General features: G+C 40.4%; 1 long non-coding RNA gene across 2 annotated transcripts in view; it reads right to left on the bottom strand.

Moving 5' to 3' along the window:
- Positions 1-21923, bottom strand: part of LOC311629714 — a 105227-nt gene extending 83304 nt beyond the window's left edge. The window contains exons 1-4 of one of the 2 annotated variants that reach the window (XR_014796246.1): positions 21725-21923; positions 10630-10705; positions 4885-4975; positions 4090-4180 (exon numbers count right to left, since the gene is read on the bottom strand). This is a non-coding gene — a long non-coding RNA (uncharacterized lncRNA). The remainder of the gene's footprint in view (positions 1-4089; positions 4181-4884; positions 4976-10629; positions 10706-21724) is intronic. The other variant, XR_014796247.1, reaches the window with a different exon arrangement.
- Between the last annotated feature and the right edge of the window lie 485 nt (positions 21924-22408).

Below are 22408 nucleotides of genomic sequence, written 5' to 3'. Positions count from 1 at the left end.
GGCTCTCACATCTGCCCAGAGAGTGGACCCTATTTCCCTCACAGGCTCATTTGCCACTTACTGAGGTGAACAATTTCTCCCTGTGCCTCCCACACCTTCGCCTCCATCCACAGTTTCAGTTGATGACCTTGCCTCATGCTTAGCTGAGAAAAATACAAGTCACCGGAAGCAAATTCCCTCAACTTCTCACCACCCATGCCCAAGCCTACGGTATCTATTCTCATACCATGATGAAGGAAGCATCCTCAGGCCTTATAAAAGCCAACCCTCCTCTTGATTGATGATCTTAACATGAGCAATGTCTGTTGACTGGTGGGGGTGGAAGCCAGAGTAGAGACTATTGAGAGTAAAGGGTAAAGTCCGCTTTGTCTCATATTTCCAGTTTTATTCTGATAAGCCCATTATAGGAGCAATCTCTGTTATGGATTTCATGTGTATCCTTCCAATTCATATAAAAATACATATGCAGGTAAATATCCAACTCTTTCCTTCTATTTATAAAATTTCCAGAAAAATGCATCCCATCCTATGGAGTCATTCTTCAGAAAGACTTCACTTCCTTCATTATGCCATTTCCTGGAATATGATTAGTCTCCCCCTCTCTCCACTAAATAATTCCCATGGATAAGCAAGCATGCCTTAGTGTCTGCTTTTACCAAAAAGGCAAGTCTTGACCCCTGCCTTGCCCACACATTCCTTTGTCCATAGTCATCAGTAAATTTGTCAGGAGTTATGAAATATGGAACAAAGCAGACATTACCCTTTACTCTCAATATTCTCTACTCTGGCTTCCATCCCCACCAGTCAACAGACACTGCTCATGTTAAGATCATCAATCAATAACCTCCATGTTTTTAAATCCAGTAGAGAACCTCTTTTAATTCAAACTTTCAGCATTTTTCACAGTTGACTACTCCCTCCCTGGCACATGCTTCTGTTTCAGCTTCTATAATGCCACAATCATCTGGTGCTTTCTCCCACCTCAATGAGACACCTTTCTCCCTGATATTTCAAATGTAAAATGTTCAAATTTCTGTACCATAACATCTTCTATTCCCTGCCTGCCTCCCATTCTCTAGACTTCCTCAGTATATGTTATCTCATCAACTCAATTGCTCAAACCAGAAACCACCCTTTCAGTAATAACCAACATCCAAGCAGCAAAAAGTTCTCACATTTTTCCTCTTTTGTTTCTCCTCTCAGCACTATAATCCAAACCATCATTCTCACATGGGTTCTGAATTAGACTTCTGCTTGTTTTCACCTCTTCCTTGCTGTCTCCTCCATACCCTTGATCCCTGATGCATTTTCCACTGATGAACAATAATCTTTACTCTCTCATTAAATCAGGAATCCCAAGAACTGATCTCAGGACCATAAATACTGGTTAAATGCATCTATGAGGTGGAACAATCAGGTGTAAATTAGCTCAAGTACTTCTAAGACAAAGAAATGCAATGGAAGGAAGGTGGTTCAGGCAAGCATACAGATTGGGGGAACAGGATAATTCCTGTAGAGTTGTACCTTTCATCTTTTATGTAATGTATAGAGATTTGGCCTTTTATTTATTTGGAAAAAAAAAACATTTATTGACTGCACTGTATACTAGAAACTACATTAGGCAGTTGGACAACAAAGTTAAATAAAACAATTTCTGCTCTGTAGCACTCACAGTATAGTTTAGGGATTCTCAAATTTTGCTGTTCATCAAAAATAACTAGAAAAAAATGTTCACATTATAGATTCCCTCCAGACACACTCAACAATCATAGGGCTAGAATATAGAAATCTGTCTGTTTTAAAGCTTCATGGTCCCGAATAGAGTTGAGAACACTAGACATTCAAGGAAAATAATAAACTACTGACACACTCAGCAATTCTTGCAATATTTTTGCTTCTACCATCTCATTTAAATCCCACAGTAAATAGTGAGGCAGTTGGTTATATTCCCTTTATAAATGTGAACATTTAGAAGAATTTGGTTTAATAAATTAACAGCCAGTGAATGACAAAGGTGAGCCTGGACTGAAATTCATTTCTCTAAGTTCTATACTCTTTACTTCACCCATAGTTGATGAAATAAAAGAAAGGAATGACAGTACATACATAAAGAACATAAGAGGAAAGACGGAAATTCCTATTATTATTACTAAGAGGTTGGCCAAGAGCCTACCACGTTGTCTGATTTACAATAGAAGCTTAATAAACATTTTTCAATTGAATTGAAATGACGTTCCTATGCCTACTACCAATGGGAAAAGACAAGACTGGATTAATGGTACAATGCCTCAAGCCCAGAATCCAAGCCCTGGGATAATTATAATTATCACCCAATCAACCAACCAGTGCTCACCAAATGCTAGGTCCTGTTACTATGTTACATTAAATATTACATACTCTGAATGGCCAGATTATTATGATCTCTGAATGCATAATAATCTGGCCACTCAGTGTATATCCTATATAATAAAAAGCTAATATGCAAATAGTCCCCTCCACCAGGAGTTAGACCAGCAGGCAGGCCAGCCAACCACCCATGTCTCCACCCACTGGCCAGGCTGGCCGGACGGACTCCACCCATGTACAAATTCATGCACCAGGGCTTCTAAAATTATATGTGTAATTTTATATATATAAAGGACTGTTGTGGGCAATACACACACACACACACACACACACACACACACACACACAGTGGCCAGATTATTATGCATTCAGAGATCATAATAATCTGGCCACTCAGTGTATACATGTATGTTTAATTTTATACACTTTCACACACACACACAAAGGATATTTTTCCATTGATCTTCTACAGAGAGTGGAAGAGAGAGGGAAAGACAGAGAAAAACATCAATGTGAGTAAGAGAAACACATTAATTGGTTGCCTCCTACATGCACCCTGACCAGGGCCCAGGCCAAAGAGGAGCCTGCAACCAAGGTACATGCCCCTGCCGGAAATCAAACCCAGGACCTTTTGATCTGCAGGCTAATGCTCTATCCACTGAGCCACACAGCTAGGGCCAAAATTTAATTCTCACAACAAATTTTTAAGGTTTGAACCATTATTAATCTCATTTTCTTGGTGAGAAAACTGAGCAACAGAGAATTTACTTTACTCAAGGTCACAAAACTAACACGTGTCAGAAGCAGAATTAGAAAGCAGCCAGTTCTGGCCCAGAGACCATGTTTTTAACCATTTTAGCATACAGCAGCTCTGTATAATCCTGGATTTCTAGAGTTCAGCCATTTTCATAGTTAGAATTAAGTAAGGACAGTTGGCAGTCTATAATTTTATTTCCAGTTGTACCATATTCTCCACAGCCCCAGAATCATTACTCAGCTAGGAAAATCACGTTTGACCACATCCCCTTGGCCTCGGCCTGATTTCAGCACACGTGAGTCTATTTCATGCATATGGCCAGGGTTCAACCTATGCGTGTAATGTGGTCTCTCTGCTTTTCCATCTCAGGGTTTTCTCCAAAACTATGGAAGCCTGCTCAAGCCCTAATTCACACGAAGCCTAGTGGTTAGAGGTCATTCACATTCCTGGAGGCAACTCAGAGGGGGACTAGAGTTGATGGGTAGATGCTCTAGGCACAACATCAATAAGAGGGACAATTCTGAAGCAGGTTTCTCAGCATAAGTGCCATTGATATTTGGGGCCATTTGTTGTTGGGAGTTTTCCTGTGTATCCCTGGATGCCACTAGCACCTCCCAGTGTGACAGCCAAACATGTCTCCACACATTACCAAATGCCACACAGGAAGAGATTTTAAAAAATCACTTTTGGTTGAAAATCATTGAACTCCATTGTCAGAGGAACCTCAAAGGGGTTAAGCTCCAACTTCCCACCACAGTGGCCAGTTCAATGGTCACTATTTGTTAGCTTTTCTCCCTTCCCTCCTTTCTATTTCCTAGAGTCACCTCCTCAACAAAATTCTCACCTAAATCCTTGCCTTAGGTTTTGCTTTCAGGGGAACCTAAACTCATGTATTAGATTGTTAGCAAATACCCCCAATTATATAAAAAATGCCAACCTATAGGAACTTATTTCATTAACCTCTTAAACATAAAGAAAGGACTCACAGTTGATTCAGTTGGAGACCCTCACACAGACCCTCATGGTTCACTGGAGACCTGGAGGCCACACTTTCAGAACAACGGCCCGATGACAATCCTGTGCAAGAGGAAACTTGTTTGACATCCCTTCCATTTCAGTAAGTGGGTGATTCATGCCACATATTACAAATTGTGGACCTTTAGGATCTTGCGTGCAGGTGTCTTGGATCAGGAGCAATGACTCACAAAAACAACTTAACTTTTGACTTTTCTGAATCAGCATCTCTGAGAGTGAGGTCTGAGCATGTGTAGTTTTAATAATATGCCCTTAGGTCCTCCTGATGCATGGAGCTGTGCATTCATTCCAGCCTGCCCACTCTCAAGCACAGAACCTGCAGAGGCATATGGGAAAAGAGACCCACCCAAGGCCTCATGGAGAACAGAGGCTGAAGAACCAGGACTAAATCCCAAGACTGGATTCCCAGGCCTGGCCCACAGCAGCTGTGCTGCAGCTGTGGGCTTGTTATCATGTCTCCATTCCAAGGGACTGGGGCTGGAAAGACTAGAAATGGCAAAGACGAAAGGAAAGCATTAATGGCTGCTCTGCTCTGGAAAGCTGCCTGAGAGAGAACCCAAATGTCCTTTGATTCATGCCAATCGTTTGCACAGAAAGCTCTTTCTCAAGAAATGGAGGTCATACAGCACAGCTCTGGGGAGCAGTTCCTCGTCCAAAGACCTGCTCTCCTTCCCAAGTTGTGGACTCTCTTTCTGCCTCCATTTGACAGCACAAAAAAATGGTACTTTTTCAGCTTTGAATCTTACCATCCAGGTGTACTATTTGTCCTTTTGTTCTTAAAACTTGACTCCATAAAATTTTTTTCTTCTTTCTTTTAGATGAACCAGGCCAAAATAACTATAAAATAGAAAGAGAATAAAGATGCATTAATAAAGCTAAGCTCAAACAATACCATGGGACACACCAAGGAAAGGAGAAAATAGCCATTGGGACAAAATTATAAGGAAAAAATAACATAGCCAATTTTATTGAAACCCTAAGTACATTATTTTATCCACTAGTCAGAATAACTTTATGAGACAGGTATTATTATTGTTGTTGTTATCATTTTATGAAGAAAATTAATCCTATAGAGAATAATATCTAAGCTGAAGACCATAAAACCCAGCATGAGTTGAATTAAGAAGGTCAAACTTCTGACCCTTCCTTTCTTCAGAGTATTGGACATGCTTTCTTGAATGCTAAGATTGCTTTCCAAGTCCCCTTACAGATCCTGTTCAGTTTGACCACAGAACAAGTATAGTTCTTTCTAGATGCTGTTCAACCTTCTGCTTTTCTATACAGTTGTCCTTTGTCTAAGACGGTGCCAGAACAGTCTATAATAATATAAGAGTAATATGCTAATTAGAGTAGACGACCTTCTGGACGAAGGTGGGGCTGCAAGGGGAGCCTGGGTCCCAGCTGCCAGAGGGAAGCTGGTGCTGGCAGCGGGGGGGGGGGGGGGGGAGGAGGGCTACTCTTGCACAAATTTCATGCATCAGGTCTCTATTCCTAGCTAATAAAAGAGTAATATGCAAATTGGCCATCACTCTAACACACAAGATGGCCAACCCCATGTAGTCAAAGATGGCTGCCCCCATGAGGACACAGATGGCCACCACAAGATGGCTGGCAGGGGAGGGCAGTTGTGGGCAATCAGGCCAGCAAGGGGGGACAGTTGGGAGGGACCAGGCCTGCAGGGGAGGGCAGATCTGCAGGGGAGTGGTTAGGGCATTCTAAGGCTGGAAGGCAGAAGTGGTTAGGGGTAATCAGGAAAGCAGGCAGACGAGCAGTTGGGAGCCGGCAGTCCTGGATTGTAAGAGGGATATCCAACTGCTCACTGGTATTGGGCCTAACTGAGCAGTCAGACATTCCTCCAGGAGTCCCAGATTGGAGACGGTGCCGGCTGGGCTATCCCACCCTACACCCCCACCTCCCATGCATGAATTTTGTGTACCAGGCCTTTAGTGTCATAATAAAGCCTTATATTTTTGCAAAGTTTCAGCTGTAATGATTTCACCTTTCTTTGAACAGATAGGGAAACTGAAGCCCAGAGAGAGCAAGGAGCTTGCCCATGGTCACACAGCAAGCAAATGCCAGAGGCAGCTCAAGGTTCAAATCTCCTGATACCCTGTCTAGGTTACATGAAGATGAGCAGAGAGAGATTGAAATAAAGCAGCAGAGTCAAGTGGCCTCTCAAATGTTTTCTTACCCCTGTGACCTCCCAAAATTTGGAGTCCATAATATCGTAAATGGAAAAATACAAACAATTTCCCCAGTTAAAACAGAATTTATTTTCCTGTAAGGCTATCAGCACATACTTTACGTTTACTCAGAAAGTTCCCTGGAACAATGAGAGCACTGATTTGATTTTATTCTCTGCCTCTTCCCAAAGTTTTCAGTTAAACTGAATCAGGGGGATTATTTCCTGGCTTCAGTGGGCTGCTCTTAATATTTGCTGTGACCTAAACAAACACTGATAGCCCCAAATAACTGTAAATGTTTTCTTTTCTCCTAAGCAAGTTATGTCACTCTCCTGCCTCCAGCATCACCAGTAATCACACCCCTGGCTCAAAATGCTGTATTCTTGGCACCTGGGAACTAAAAAATAAAAAAAAAACACTGTAAATGGGGTCAAATATGATATCCTAGCTGATTCTAGGGCTATGGAGGATATGGTACAACTGGAAGAATAACTGTGGACCAAAAAACTTCCTAATTTAATTCTAATTATTGTCAGTGTATCTTGAGTTTTATCATTTTTGTTATTATTAAAGTAGATTCTTGCAAGTAGGGCCTGAGCAGTGGTAATTTTTTTTTAAGTTTCCCACTGAGGCTTCAGGGTTAGAACCACTGGTAATAGGTTAAGTTTTATTCCCAAAATTTGCCTATAATTTAAAAAAAAAAAAAGGCAAGAAAATCATCTGGCATGCCTAATGGAATCAGATGTGATTTTCCTAGCTGAGCTAGCACCCCGCGCCCCTCCCCTGGTAAGTGTTTCTTGTAGGGATCCCTGGAATCTGTGTCCTTAACAAGTACTTCCAGCTCAGTCTTATTATTTGGTAAAGTTTAGGATCTAGCAAGTTTGGGAAACACTAAATGATGGCATAGCCTTTTAATCACACCCAAGAGAGACATCTGATGACAAGTAGGTTTACATCAGCTACAGAAGAAAACACAGCCTTAGACCAAGAGTTCCCCTCCATAAGAGTGTTTTTCTTTTCCAGAAGTCCCTTGCCTTTCCCTACAATGATCTCAAGGGTCCCTACATCCCCACAATGATCTCAGATTTCCACAAGCCTGCTCATCTCTTCCCCCACCCAGCCTGGCTCCTTTCACTCAGCTCTGCTCTCTTAACCCTGCCTGCTCTTCTGGATTTAAGTCCAGATCCAGAATCCCTTATCATACCTGTCCACACTGATGTCTCCCTGGATTATAAACTCCTTAGGGGCTGTGCTTAAATTAGAGTAGACCTTGAGGATAGCTGCTAAAGGAAAAGCTGAGTAAAGAAAGGCCAAGATGAAGCTTTGAGAGAGCAGGCTGTCTTGTTCCTCACTGTTGCCCCAATGCTTCCTCAGCACCTGGCACAACAGCTAGTGTTCAAAAAATATCCATTGACTGTGGTAATGAATAAATGAATACATTTCAAGCTATACATATTCCAGCACACGTGCAGAGTTTAAATTATGATCTTGGAAGCAAACTTAGATACCACCTATGACTTAGATCCTTTTTAGCATCTCCACATCAGTGTTTCTCAAACTTTTTGGTCTCAGAATCCCTTTCCACTCCCAAAATTACTAAGGATCTTAAAGAGCTTTTGTTTATGTGGGTTATACCTATTGATATGTACTGCATTAAGAATTAAAACTGACATGTAAGAATATTTATGTTAAAATAACAGTAATAAACCCATTATATATGTTTATGGGTTAGCATAAATACATTTTATCATATATTATAAATATTTCCAAAACAAATTAACTTAATGAGAAGAGTGGCACTGTTTTACATTTTTGCAAACCTCTTTAATGATCATCTCAGTAGAAGTCAATTAGATGCTCAAGTCTGCTTCTGCATTCAACCTGTTGACTAAGGAAAAGTTCCTGTGCACTCGTGAAAAAATGAGAATGAAAAAGTCAGATGACATCTTAGTATCATTGTGAAAACAGCATTGGCCTCCTGAACTTCCTAAAAGGATCTCAGGGAGCCTCAGGGAGCCCCTGACCACACTTTGAGAAATGTTACTCCATTCATTTCAAGTTCCACACACATTTGGGAAAGTTAATATAAGTATTGTTTTCCTGCTTTGAAAGAAATATAATGGTTTATCCCACTAGGATAGATCCTTACATACTAGGATGTCATAGCAGAAAAATTTGAGTTTGTATTCTTATTAAATGACTAAAGTATCATAGATATTAAAATCCATAAAATGCTTATCTGCAAAAAAAAAAAGCTTATCTGCATAAAACAATATTCATAGCAGTAGCGCAAAACTGTAGAGTCTGTAATATCTCTTCTAACTTCTACCTTATCATCATTCTGCATCTTTGACTGTGCCTTCCAGATCAGCAAATGTTCTTGCAAGGAAGTGTGTGTGGGGGGGAGAGGCGGGGAGAGGAGGGGTGTCCCTCAACTCAGCCTGCACCTTGTCCAATCTGGACCCCTTGAGGGATGTCTGACTGCCCACAGGGACCGGACCTAAACAGGCAATCAGACATCCCTCTCACAATCCAGGACTGCTGGATCCCAACTGTTCACCTGCCTGCCTCCACCTAATTGCTTCTGCCTGCCAGCCTGATCACCCCTCCTAACTATTCCCCTGCCAGCCTGATTGACGCCTAACTGCTCCCCTGCTGCCAGATTGCCCTAACTGTCCTCCCCTGCAGGCCTGGTTGCCCCCAAATGCCCTCCCCTGCCAGCATGGTTTCCCCTAATTCTCCTAGCCTTGCTGACCTGATCACCCCTAACTGTCCTCCCCTGCCAGTGTGGTTGCTCCTAACTGTCTTCCCCTGCAGGCCTGGTCACTCCCAAGCGCCCTCCCCTGCAGGCTCAGTCACCCCTAATTGCCCTCCCATGCAGGCTTGGTAAACACAACTATCCTCCCCTGCCCATCTGGTCGCCCCTAACTGCCCTCCCTTTCAGGCCTGATCCCTCTCAAATTCCCTCCTCTGCTGGCCTGATCATCCACAACTGCCCTCCCCTGCTGGTCACCTTGTGGAGGTCATCTTGTATCCACATGGAGTGGCTATCTTGTGTGTGAGAGTAATGGTCAATTTGCATATTACCTCTTTATTATATAGGATTATTATACAGGATAGCTTTGAATTAACTATGTACAATATCTCCTTGATGGTCAATAAAAATATGCCTTATAGTTTGCTTCAGAGTCCAAGTTCAAAAATCCGATTGCCTGAATTTAAATCCTGATCCCTTCACTTACTAGCTGCATGACTTAAAGCAAATTACTTAAACTCTCTTCTCCTTTTATAACATACACAGCTCCAGTCTAGCACAGGGAGAAGTAATTGGGGCATTTACAATGAGAAGAGAAAAAGAGGATGTGACCTTTATTTTAAAAGAAGACTCCATTTCATTCTAAAATGAAAACGGTCATTGTACCTATCTTTTAGACCTATTATGAGGATTAAATAAAATACATGTAGAGTGCATGACATGTAGCAAATTGTCAATAACTGTTCCCTATTATATATCTTTTAAAGTTTCTTTAAAGGAACTAGAAAAGTAAATTCCTACAATTGATCCACTTCCCATAATTCAGCATGACTTACAAATATTTGTTTATAGTAGTAATTTTAGGGCTGAATTCACTTACCCTAAAAGGATCAATTATATAAAGTACTATTATAGAGTCCTCTGCTAAAAATTAAAGATGAGACTTGAAAATCCATACTACATACAAACTGTGGAAAGTACCTCCTTTCCCAAAAGCACTTGCACCTATAGTGGTAATCAGCCTTGCTCTAGCAAAGGCTAAGTGGCAATTAAATTTAAGTTGGCCCCTGGGTAAATTGTACACCAAGATGAATTGTTAATATCAAACATTTATTGAGCACTAGCAGACTCAAGAAGCACACATTGATCATCACTCCACATAAAACCCACAATGTGATGAGGACACAGGCTTACATGAGAGAGTGGTGAAGAGTTCCTGTGTACAGAACAGTGATACAGGCAAGATGTCCCAGTAAAACTGCTTATGAAAGGCAGAGGAGGTCATTCTGACTTGAGGAATCTAGAAAGCCAAGATGTAGCTTTTGAGGAGGATACTGAAAAATGGGTGAGATTTACCAAAAGGACAAAAGGTAATGGCACTAGCAGAAGCAGGATTAGGCATGAAGGGCTGATATAAGAGCATAAGGCAATAGTGAAAAGGCTGTTTGGATCTGAATGAAGCGGGTCTTACATGCTAGGCTAAGTCTGAACTTTCCTCAACAAGCATAAGGTCAGCCTTAGCAACAATGAGTATAAAGCTGTGTCAGTCTCACCTTAGTGCTTTGTCACTGATATACCGGAGGTTGGATGAAAAGGAAGGCATTAATCCAATCATCTGCTGACAGGCATCTAGGCAATGGTAAGATATGTACACAAATAATAATTTAATAAAAGAAAAGAAAAGAAAAGAAAAGAAAAGAAAAGAAAAGAAAAGAAAAGAAAAGAAAAGGAAGGCATTAAAAGAGAGGAAAACAATTATGAGGCCATGGCAATAATCCAAAGGGAGAAGTAGTTGGGGTATTTACGATGAGAAGAGAAAAAGAGGCTGTGACCTTTGCTTTAAAAGAAGACTCCAGCCCTAGCTAGTTTAGCTCAGTGAATAGAGTGTCGGCCTGTGGACTGAAGAATCCCAGATTTGATTCTGGTCAAGGGAAGGTAACTTGGTTGCAGGCTTAATCCCCCAGCCATGGTCAGGGCACATGTGGGAGGTAACCAATTAATGTGTCTCTCTCACATTGCTGTTTCTCTCTCTCTCTTTCCCTCTCCCTTCCACTCTCTCTTTAAAAGTCAATGAGGAAAAAAAAAATCCTCTGGTGAGGATTAACAACATACACAAAAATAAATAAATAAATAAATAAATAAATAAATAAATACTCCAGGAGATTGAGGACTAACTAAATGTTGGGGGGGAACTCTTTTGTGATAGACCAGAGTTGTGTGTGTTATTTAAAAAAAGAATTTTTGAGACATCTCCAAGGTGAATTTGGAAGGTATGTTGGATTAGGAAAAGGAAAGAACTCAGAATTACCTGACTGAGAGGTAAAGGAATAAAAAAATTATAGCCCCACTAGAAAAATAATAAGCAATGAACTCTTATAAATCAATAAGAAAAATGAATATACCAAAATGAGACATGGACATGAACAGGCAATTCATAAAGGAAGAAATAAAAATGACCAAGAAATGTAAAAGAATTGAAAAGAAAATATAAACAAGCCTATGAAAAATCACTTTTTGCCTCCAAGATTGGCACAAAATATAAGCCTGGTTAACTACCCAACAGCATCTCTCCTTGCCAACAGAACTCAGATCTGTTCCGTTATCTAAGCTCTTCCAGTTGGCCTTGTTTTTCTTGGTCCCAGCCCAAAAAGAATTTGTATTAGTCTAAGCCAAAATTAACAATTTCATTATTGTTATAAGCAACTGGTTTCAGAAAGGACATACATTTTACTTCTGGCTAATGATACGTGACAGAAACTTATGGACAAAGGTGGAAAGCCTCTGAGGAACAGGAAACTGTTTTATGAACAGTTTCTTAGATCTTAGAAAAAGAGCTCCAGGCATTTCAATGCCCACTTTATTTGCCCCTAGAAACATAAGAATACAATGTCTGGAGCTATGCAGCTATATTGGGAAAATGAGGCAATCAACTAATATGCTGAGAATGGAAGACAGAAAAAAATAAACTGGTACTGAATGTCATTCGACCACTGAATTAACGTACTAGAAAAATATTTTCTGAATGAATGAATGCCCGAGGTCTATGAGGATATCAATGAGAAGTGCCAAGAAGGATCATAAACTTGAAGCGGAAAGAATTATGAATGTTCTCTCCAATTTGAGTATGTTCAAATTTATGCAAGGAGTCAGTGGGAAAATAGAAACTAAAACAGCTTTTTGGAGTTCCCCAGAGCAGCCTCCATCTAATTCACCATCTTCCCCTAATGCTGTTGCACCCAAGGTCCTAGTTTCCATTTCAGACACTGCAGAGTAAGATCTTCCCTCGTGGAACCCAGGACTGGCTATTCGCCAACGACCCCAAAGCCATTACCCCTGAGAGGGTTTGCATCTCCACCCAGAAAAGTTAAGGATGGCCCAAATCAGATATGCATAGGAGAATGCCTTTCTGGTTCCTCCCCTGGTGTTACAGCAGAGCACCCTGGCAGAAATCCAGCTGAGAGAGTCTGCCAGGAGTGGCTCTGTGGGTTCCCCTTTCACCACATAGCTTTGTTCAAACCAGATCTCTAAAAACATTGTGGCTTCCACTGGTGTGATCACGAGTGCGTTCACTTTCTCCCACAGAAGCAGTTCTTTGTGACATCCTCAGCTTTTCCTCTAAGGGGGCATCTTTTCTCTTTTTTTACTGCATAATTAATTACGTGTGATTCTGCAATTGAATATGAAATATATTCTATCTTGCCTCCAAATTTAAAATTCAAATGTTAGCTAATTAATCAGAAAAAACAGAACCTCATTTCATGCCCTAAATCAAAATAAATTCCGTGGGATTAAAGATTAAATGTAAAAATAAACTCTAAAAGCAGTAAGAAAAATATAAATATTCATAATATCGTGTAAAAATACTACACTTTCTAAATATGGTACTAAAGACAGAAACCACAAAAGGAAAGGTGAATGGCTTTGGCTATAAAACTTTTCTAAACTTCTGGAGTGGAAAGCTGAGCCTAGGAGGGGGAAAGTGACTAACTCGTCATTGTGCTGCTTTTATGTCTATAGATTAGCTTTTCAACTGACAAAATAATGATGCAAAATGTAAACTTTTGTAGTAAAAATATTAAAAACAAAGATACACTAAAAATAAAATGTATTTGCAACATCTACAACAGACACAGACTCCTGTATTCTGATGAGAATTCTCTTATGGCTTGCAGACTTGTATCCTCCTATGGGAGAAAGAGAGCAAAAGCCCACTGGAGTCCCTATTAGAAGGGCACTAATCCCATTCATGAGGGATCCACCCTCATGATGTCAATACCGCCCAATGCCCCACCTCCTAAAACCATCACGTTGGGGGTTTGGATTTCAACATATGAATTTTGAAGGGACATAACATTTATTCCATTGTAGGCAGCTTGCCTCCCCACATACCTTCTATCTACCATGTTTCCCCGAAAATAAGACATCCTCCGAAAATAAGACCTAGCGCATGGAAAGATAAGACATCCCCTGAAAATAAGACCTAGCGCAACTTTGGGAGAAAAAAATTAATATAAGACACTGTCTTATTTTCAGGGAAACAGGGTATATATAAAGATTAAAGGCATAAAGTTTTCTGTCACATTAAACAGTTCACATACTCAATTGAAAAGATAAAAACCATAAGCAGAATTTTTGGCAAAGCAGAATTTCACCAAATTAAAAAAAAAAAAGTTGCATAACACCCCTTCCAGTATCATCACCCTTAACATGCACAGCCTCAACATTGGAGAAAGGGGATTTAAGTTGGAACAAGAACCAAGAATAACCTTCAAGGAGACCTGTCCATCTGAAATCTCTCAGTCAAGGGTGAGGAACATCTCCCAGTGCAGGCCAAATCCCTGCAGAGCTTCCTCATCTATTTCACTTGAGCCTGGGCAGGGCTAATGTTTGTCGCTGTGGTTGAAACCCAAAGAATAATCTCCCTTTCTCTGCACACCTAGTCCTTGGCTGCCCACAATGTGCTAGGGACTGTGCCCAGCCAAGGCTCTCTCCATGGCACACTCAGGAGAAGAATTTCAGAAACCTCCAGCTACAAAGAGTGATTACTAATCAGTGCCCCTTTCTGAGCTCTTGCTATCTGCCAAGCACTGTGCGAGCTGTTCTGCAAGCCTCATTTAATCCTCACAGCGATGCCCTGCAGCAAGGTCTACTGTTGTTGGTGTGTTATCCTCTTTATGATGAAAAATTTGTGGCTCAGAAATGCCAACTAACTCATTCAAGGTCACAAGGCTAGTGAGTGGCAGACCTGAGATTCTTGTCACCTCCCCACCTCTCTCTGTACCTTCCTCTTCCCCGCCCCCCCAACTCCCCCCCAACCTATTTTCTGGTCTGGCTGAGCTATTTGTAGTTAGTTTCCTGGAGGCACCAGACATTTCCCTTCCTCTGTGCCTTGGCTGAGGCTGTGACTCTGCTGGGAGAGCCCTGCCTTCCTGCCCCCTTATTTGGCTTGCTGTCTCCTACCCATCATTCAAGACCAGCTTGACAGTTACTGCTTCTAGGAAACACTCCCAAGCCTCAAACTCTTCTGATGAAATTAAATGCAGAGACATTCTGGCCCTTTTTAAAGGTACCACAGCCATGCTTATTTCTAGGTTTTGGAGATATGATTTTCCCTCCAACCTAACACAGTCTTTATTCACATGGGGACACACACCCATGTATAAGCATGCATATGCACACTCACATATATGCACACCAAAGCCTCCTTCCCTACTCCTACTCATTCTTCAGGTCCCCTAGAAGTCAACAACTCTGAGAAACCTTCCCTGGGCCATACCCAGTGCCCCATTTCCAGAGGGGGGTGCCCCTGATTTGTAGCCTCACACGCCAGGCTTCCTTCACACCACACTTTTCACACTGGCTTGTCATTGTTTCCACTTCATGAGGGAAGTCTTTCATGGAAGTTTCTATCTCACTGAACCCTGTCTCAGAGCCGGGCACCAAATAGGTGTTCAATAAATATTTGTTGAATAAGTGAATGCTCACCTGCCTACTTCCTTCTTGTCGGTGCTCCTAGACTGCGGAAATAGAGAGCTATGTGTCCCAATGTTGTTTCAGCTTTGGCTGATATTATCAGTGAAACCCAAGGCCTTGTACTTTCATGACAGCAAATGTTCTTTCTGGAAGGAGAAAGAACTTCTTGCCAGGAGCTCTTGTAAGAATGGAACACGGCGGGGCAGACAGTATCATTTTACCAAAGGCTGGAAGTAACTAGTAACAGGGAGAAGTATTAGTCAAGAGGAGGAAAGATCTTACTGAAAATTAAAGCCCTGATTTTATTTCCTGTATTCATGAAAAGGAGTCATTTATTTACAGGAAATTTTCACAGGAGATACTCTTCAAACTGCAAAGGTTCATTGTGTCATCGTCTTTAACCTGACACTAAGATGTTTCCCTTGTTCATTTGCTTTGAAAATTTTATTTACTGCCCTAGCAGTAAATTTATTTACCTTATAAAATTACCTTAAAATTTTACTTGTTTTACAAATTATGAGAAATTAAAATTTTTTAACATGCTTGTAATAGTTAACCCATTGACTTGAGATCTCACATTTTGTAATATTTAATCCAAATAGTAATTAAAATGATACCTCAAAACCCTATGAGATATATCCTATTATTGTCACCACTTTACACATGAAGGAGGTGATCAAGTGATTTGCCCAGGATTATATAACTTAATAAGTGGTGATGAGTTGAACTTATTTAGTTATGTAATTGCTTAAAACAATGTCTGGTACACACAGTATATGCTAAGTTAACATAAGCTACCGTGTTTCCCCGAAAATAAGACCTAGCACAACTTTGGGAGAAAAAATTAATATAAGACACTGTCTTATTTTCGGGGAAACAGGGTAGTAGCAGTAGTAGTAGTCTCAGACTAATTCATCTACCCAGGGTTTTGAGGTTAAAATGAGTATATAGATATAAATTGCTTAGAACAATGTCTGGTACACACACTATGTGCTTAGTTAACATAAGCTAGTAGTAGTAGTAGTAGTAGTAGTAGTAGTAGTAGTAGTAGTAGTAGTATTCTCAGACTAATTCAACTACCCAGAATGTTCTTTCCTCTCTTCTTCACTAAATAATTTCTAGAAGATTCTTTTATCTCCTCCAATACTTTCTTCGCTTCAATACAATAATCCCTGCTCCCTTCCTTTGAAGTCATAGGGTCCAGTCCATTTCTCTTTCCCAAGAGCATGGGACATGATTTTGAAATGATCTCTTTATGTAATTGTGTTTCCCATTAAACTAAATTTCTTGAGGACAGAATCTATAACTTGCTCTCTGAATGACCCAAATATCAAATTCAGAGCTACAAACACTATGCCTCTTAAAATCTAGATTAAATTGTACTGAATCTTTATCACTCATCTTGGGGAAAGTGTGGGGACCTCCCCAAGCTTACTGACAATTCCCAGGGAATGACATTTTCATGAACCTTCTGAGTTCCAGCTTCTAACAAATGAATCAGTTCACTTTGTACCCTGTCCTGCTTTCTAGTATGCACTTTCTCTCTTCCTTAAACATTGATGCAGATCTGGAATGTGACTCATTTCTGTACACGAGCTCACAGGACCCTTGGTATGTTCAGAAGATTCTGCAAGAGGTTTGTGGAAATAATAGAAATAAAGATGGTGCTACATTACAATAGCCCAATCATGTTAAAATTATACTGTAGACCAAAAATTCTACAACCTTCAAAATATTCCTTAGCTGCAGCTTCCTTACCAATATCAGATCCTATGTCTCTCTTCTCTTCTCACTCCTTTATACACAAATTCCTGTTGATTTTTTTTATACAGAATCCTTTGGCTCCTTTTTTAAAAATCTCTAACCAGACCCCTTGGGGAGAGGCTCACTCAAAACCTCAGATGATACTTATGAAATAAAATATCTTCCCTAGGAGAAATTCTGGGGCTAGTTTCTAATTCTCCTTTTACACTACTACCCAACACAGCATGCAGCTCATGGTAGGTACCCCATAAGTATCAATTTAAGTCAGATTTTTAAGAGACATCTAGACAGACTCAGGTAGAGGGACTCAGAAAAAAAAATACTAGGAAGGCAATAAAGGCCAAGCAGTAGTTTGAGTGTTTGCTCATGAGTCTTATAAACCTTAGTCTTATTAAACTTTTCATCAGCAGGAGGGGAAGAAATCTGATTCATACCAAGCAATAGGCAATGTGGGATAGCAGGGAAAAGTGAGGTGTTTGGAGTCCAGATGACCTGATCAAATTCTGGCTCTGTTACTAACCATCACCATCTCCATCACCAAGTTATTTTACTTCTTTGAACCTCTGTCTCCCCAGTCACAAAATGTTGCAGGGGCCTGATGCGGAGGGGGCCAGACATGGCAGGGATCTCTCTTTTCCAGCGTCCCGCAAAAAAAAAGAGATGAATGAACCGGTTCTAAGTGGAAGCGGCCAGGGATTGAGAAATATTAGAAATAAAGAGAGAAGACACAGAGATAGATTTTAAGCTGGGAGCCGGGTGGGCCGCCATCCTGTCTGCTGGAGAGGCAGAAAGAAGACGACAACAACCCCTCCCAGCACATTTATTTTATACCCCCAATACCAGGAAGTAACACCAACTTATTTGCATTCTTAAGTAGGCCCAAGCATGACTGGATTTACATATCTAGTCCCGCCCCTGCCAACACCTGGGCTGATATGAAGACCAAGCTGACATGTCCACCATCTTGGGAAAACATGTTCCCAAGGTGTGGCTCTACCTATGCCTTGAATTCAGCTGATGATAATTAAGAAAAATTGCCCATGTGCCTTCCCAGGCAGCCCTCTACAAAATGTAAATAACCGTACACAGGTCATGGCCTTGTTGGAAAGAGTAAATGTGATCTATGTATAAAATGCCTACACAGTCCTACCATATAATGAGTGCTGCATCAATAGAATCTGTCATCTAATGAGGAAATGGGTCTCTATCTATAGGAATTCTGGGAAAGAAAGAAACCTCAAATGATGGTTTCTCAAAAGACCTTAGATATCCATTATACATAATCCATTAACTTCTCTCCTCTGCATCCAGACTAATTATGACACCCTTGGGAGAAATGAGAAAATAGTTACTCAAATCATCTCCTGTGTTCTGTGGCTCAGAGGAGGCTCCCAGTTGAGAAAGGGTAAAATAGAGGCAGGCAGATGTAAGAGATGGAATCCCAGATACATGATATGAGGGTGGTCTCTTGGCTATCTGAGTTTTGGGAAGAAAAGAATGACCTACAAGTTTAAATAGTTGATGTGATCTCCACACCTAGCCCTCTCCTATGCTGTTTCTTTTCTAGGAAGACCATATAATGGTCCTAGCAGGAAGGACTTCAGACTCATGGAGGACCCACCATATAGACTTTGACCTTACTTCCAATTATAGTTGCACATCACAGACCAGTGGTGGCAAGACTACAAAAGGCATTCCTTATACAACTTTTAACTTGTACCAATAACCAAACCATGCTTCCTAGAGAGTTCAATAAACACCTTATGTGCCCAAATAGAAGGCAACCCTATATGTAGGGAGAGGCCCGATTTCCCTAACAAAAAACCAATAAAAAAAGCTGAGCTGATAGATAATATTTTAGGGATACACAAGAAATAGTTATATTTCTATTCACAATATTTAATATACCAATTAAGTTACACAAACACATCTAAAATAACCCCATATATAAATTAATGTGGAAATTAATTTATCCCACTCTCATATATAATAATTTTATTCAAAGTCTTCAGGTACCTTTTCAACAATAGTGTCTTTGTCATCGCAAGAGCTCCTTATTTAGTCATTTCAGTTTTTCAGATTCTATTATCTTTACTTCTGCTAAAGTGCTATTAGTTAATCCACAAATTTTACTCACACTGCAAATGTAACCCCTAGCAACAAGTCCCCATTTTCAGAACATTGGAAGATTTTGTTTTCATTTCTCTTTTGGTATATATTTGTGATATATGAAACATAACCACTTAATTCTATCGTTTTATGAGGCCATATATGGCACTTTCACCTATCACATATGGAAAGGCAAAACCCAAGAAAAATTATTGAATCTGGGTTAGATTCCTTTGCCTTCTTCTAAATGGCTTAATTAGATGATCTCTGTAAACATCTAAAACTTTCATTGCTTGAGGTCATTTCAGGCTAATTATCTTCCTCCAACATTTTATTGATGAACTGTAAGGCCCTCAACATGTAACTAAAGCCTGCTATATCATTCATTCTCCATTCTTCTTATCTTGCCTTTTTGCTTTCTCATTCACCACTCTGAAATGCATTCATTCATTCAAGGAATACTTTGCAAGGACCTGCAATCATTAGGTGTATCATTAGCTCATGAGCATAAAAAAACTGACTTCATGGTACCACAAGTCAATTGCATGTGATGCAAATTCCTTTCATAATATTTGTCATTTTCATAGAACTCATATTTTTTCTTATCTAACTTTAAAGTTGTTTCTCTTGAACTCTAAACAGCACTTAAATCAAGCTCCTTTATCAGTCTCTTGACTTTTCAGATAGCTCACTACATGACTGAAAAAGGAAAGACTGGAATGAATTAAGCATTGAAAGGGAATTCAGGATGCTGGTCTCTCCCAAGCAGAAAGTTCATGCCAGAAAATGACAAGAGAGAATGTGCAAAAGTAGAACCTAACTGGGTATTTGGATATTACCTTTAAGGCTAAAAAGAGCCACTGAATATTTTTTAAAAGACATTTTTTTAAAAATCTATAAGACATTTAGCATAGGAGTTAAGAACAGTCTTTTTTTCTTTTGTAAGGGAAAAAAAAAACACTACACTAAAGTCTGTTTTCCACTTAATAACTACAAGATCTTAGACATCTCACTTTCCAAAAGCCTTTACTGAGGTGAACATACTATGCATCTCAATCTTTGATGGGTGTATTTTAAAAGGCAATGAATAAAATGCCTACACAAAACCTGGCATATAATAGATATTCAATAAATGGGCACTGTCAAGTCGTTACTACAAAGTCATGTTTAAGGAAAATTAATGTTGTAGAAAGTGAATATGCATGATGGTTTAAAGACAGGGAGGTGATTATAATATACAAGAAGGTTAGGATAATACCTTGGAATCCTACAAATCTGGTCATGAAAAGAATACATGTGATAAGACAGAGAAGAGAGGAAAGCTGACCCAGATAGTCAGTCCAGCTCTCCAGCTAAACTAGGGAACATTAGTGCCTTTCAGAAGGAATGTCAGGACAAAAAGAAGAAAAGGATAAACTTGCTTTTAGACACAATGAGTTTTAAATGATGGTGGTACAGCCAAGCTAATGCTCACACACACACACCAAAAAAAAGTTAAAAACAAAAAACTCTCAGAAGATAAGTCACAGAGAAAGAGCCTTTGGAAAGGCTTCCACATGGGCAAGAGTTAAGATGATAGAAACAGAATTCTCCACCAGGTAAGACATCTGAACCATGTGGAGTTGGCAAGACATGCTATCTTTGAGACTGGTTTTCTTAGAGTTGGATTTTCTTCCCTGCTGAATTTGAAGCTCTGAGAGAACAGAGACTATGATCAGGGATGTTTATTATCATGTCTCCCAGGTCAAGCTTTGTGTCAGCACAGAGTGGACTTTCTTCAAACATTACTCCTCTAATCCATCATGCATGAGATAATCAGACAGACCTCAACAAGTTCAAGTTCAATGCTAAGGGTACAATACCCTGGTCTTTAAAAGCCACTCAATAGTTCTTGGAGGTGTATATTATTATGTTATTATTATGTTCACCTAAATAATAGAAGTTTATGGAAAGTGAGGTGTCCATGATCTTGTCCAAGATAATTAAGTAAATAAACCTGGCATGGTCTCTCTGAATATCTCACACAGTTCAGAAGCTCTCATCATTTCTTCCAAGGACTTTAATTCATGAAAACTAGGAAAATAAATTACCAATAAAAAGCATCTTTCAAAACATAGAGGTTTGTGCCTAGCTGGCATAGCTCAGTGGTTGAGCATTAACCTATGAATCAGGAGATCACATTTCAATTCCTGGTCAGAGAACATGCCCAAGTTGTGGGGCATGCAGGAGGCAGCCAATCAATGATTCTCTCTTATCACTGATGTTTCTAGCTCTCTCCTCCTCTCCCTTTCTCAAACATAGGGGTTTGCTGGGCAGCATAATTGTCAAGTAGCAAAATGTCCCTGATGAGAAAGAGTTGGGAGCTCTGTGGGCAGGGATTTCCAAGGAGACAGTGTAGATGCAATCCAGGCAATGTAAAGGTCAAGAACTCTGGAGAACAGAAATTCCCCAGTGTGATTCCAGCTTAGGAAACAGCCCCATTTGCCTGGGTTTCTGAAGCAGGACCCACTTTGGGAAGTGCTTTCAAAAAGAACCTAGCCATGTCCCTGTTGGAAGGGAAAACAAAGCAGCCCAGCCCAGGGAGGAATACCAGTTTGGCTCAGACCACACCTGCTTCTAGAGCCCTTCCCTGCCAGGTTGGGACTCTCCTGCTGGTATCTCACCAGCTGGGCCGGTGCTTTCCTCTGTTTTTTCTCTAGACTCTCAGCCTACCATTTCCTGGTGCCATCATACCACTCCCATAATCCCTTTGGAATGAATGCCATCTGATACACAGACTTTTCAAGTAGAATCAGTACTCACCTTTTTTTACAACTGGCAAGAAGGGAAAAGGCAGCATGGGAAGCCCAAGTCTTCAGGTAAGTGATCACATTTGAAGAAGGCTGTGGTTGGGCTCATTCAACAGTCAGGACAGTCACGACAGTCACCAGTCACCTTTCCTGAGGTTTCCAGGCTTTTCAAGAGGTTTCTGTCACCATCAGAGAGAATGACTCCATCCTGCCTAAGGAAAAAGCCAGTACATAGATCAAAGTGATTGTAACACCTCTACCCCCAATAGATTTCTCTCGTTTGCTTCCCAGCCAAAATGTAGGCTTCAGAAATATCACCATTAGGCAACCTGAGTGGGGCTACAGTAAAATATTCTAGTATGGCCTGACATTGTCCTTGAAAACAATAAAGAAAAAAAAATTTTTTTTCCAACTATTATCTTCACTTCCTCTCCCTGAAAAGAAGGAAAAATATTAAACCAGACACCTCCCCACTAACATCAAATCTGTCCCGAAGGAAACAGACTTATTAGCTACCTGATTAGCTAGCCTCTAGCAAAGGTGACTGCCAAAAACAGAGATTTAAACCACAAACCCAAACAGAAAACCCCACCTTAAGAAAATCACACCTCTCCTCTAAAACCCTTGGCCTGGAAAGGGAAGGAATCTGTGGACAGTGTCCAGGGCCACTTTCCTTCCCTGAAGCAATAGTGAACTT

The sequence above is a fragment of the Pipistrellus hanaki genome (genome assembly GCF_964339955.1).
Source record: "Pipistrellus hanaki genome assembly, chromosome: 11".
Classification (NCBI taxonomy): domain Eukaryota; kingdom Metazoa; phylum Chordata; class Mammalia; order Chiroptera; family Vespertilionidae; genus Pipistrellus; species Pipistrellus hanaki.
This window is presented reverse-complemented; position numbering and strand designations above follow the sequence as displayed.